At 30.8% G+C, this 1,540-nt stretch overlaps 1 non-coding gene across 1 annotated transcript; it reads right to left on the reverse strand.

Annotated features, from left to right (window-relative positions):
• Positions 1 to 761: 761 nt before the first annotated feature.
• Positions 762 to 834, reverse strand: TRNAG-UCC. Its single transcript has one exon. It is a non-coding gene; the product is annotated as a tRNA-Gly (tRNA).
• Positions 835 to 1,540: the final 706 nt, after the last annotated feature.

Here is a 1,540-nt window from a genome sequence, read left to right on the forward strand (position 1 = left end):
CCTTATCCTATGTATTCCTCACTTCAATAAAGTGAAATGTTTTAGAGTGTTTTTCTTTTTTAAAAAATTTATTTTTCAGAGCATTTAGTAAGTTATTTCAATCTGGAAACTCCCGCCTTTCCATTCTAGGAGTTGGAGGACAAAGAGAGGGCCAATGCAACAGTATTCTTTAGTGTAGGCAGTAAGGAAGTATCTAAAAAGAATTTTATAATAATACTAAAAGATGCTCTTTTTTGATTACCACGTGTCAGAAATTTCCCCTCTAAATCTATTATCACTTTAAGTTCTGAAAAATTGCTGACTGGCTTTGTTGAGTTTTGATAATATACATGTAACTTTCAAATTAGCACATTTGCATTACTTATCCTATACTAAATGCATTTTGCATGGAGATTAACATGGAGAATGTCTAGTTATAGAGTTATTCCCCTCCTTCTAATTTGTGCCAACATAGCTACACTCATTTATGTTGAGAGCAAGTTTCTAAGGGTTCAGAATTGAATTCTCTGTGGGTGTAGCTTCTGCTTTGAGCCCCTACTGTACTACTGAAGTCTGTATTTAAATAGTAGATGCAAAATTGTACCACATAAGTCTGTATTTAAATAGATGCAAAATAAATAATGATAACATAGTAGTTGTAAAGATGAAGAACTGAAACCTGAACTATTTCAATCCTGTCATTTTGTGTGACTACTGGTATTTTTATTTTTTAAATTTTTTATTGTTTTTTTGGCTGTGCCATGCTGCATGCAGGATCTTAGTTCCCCAGGCAGGGATTGAACCTGCACCCCCTGCAATGGAAGTGCAGAATCTTAACCTCTGGACCACGAAGGAAGTCCCCACCGCTGGATTTTTAATTTGGAATTTAAAATTTTTTTAAATGAAGCAGAGTGCCAGTTGTGAGGTGTAATATTTTTGCTTTGCACGTGTAGGTTTAATTCATTTATAATATTTTATTAAGTGTAAATAATGTCTGGTAAGTTGACATTTCTTCCTTTTAAATTGTTATTTATGTTGAAGCAAAATGAATGAAAAAAAATAATTACTGAGTATTATATGACTTTTATAAAAATAAGTATACTGATTAACACAAGATGATTCTAAAATGATATGTATTAGGTGTTGGATAAAATAGATATATTTTATATAGTTTTAAATATTTTCATATTGTTTTCATTGAACTTTCTTCACTTCTATTCTCTGTCTTTTTGTAACTGCTCTTATTTAGATGTGGGAGCTCCTGGGTTTTTCCTCTAATTTTCTTTTCTTTGCTCTTATATGTTCTTTCTCTTTTTCTTCCATTCACTTTCAGAGAGATTCATTCAACTAGCTATTTCTTTCTTTGATTTTTAAAATTTCTACCATCAATTTATTAATTTTCAAGAGCTCTTTTTTGTTCTTTGAATTTATTTTCATAATGGCATGCTCTTTTTGCTTTATGGAAGCTTAAATACATATATATATATTCATATTACATATGTTGTACAATTATATATGTTGTATAAGTGTTAGTCACTCAGTTGTGCCCGACTCCTTGTGA

Source organism: Cervus canadensis, chromosome 21 (genome assembly GCF_019320065.1).
Source record: "Cervus canadensis isolate Bull #8, Minnesota chromosome 21, ASM1932006v1, whole genome shotgun sequence".
NCBI lineage: Eukaryota > Metazoa > Chordata > Mammalia > Artiodactyla > Cervidae > Cervus > Cervus canadensis.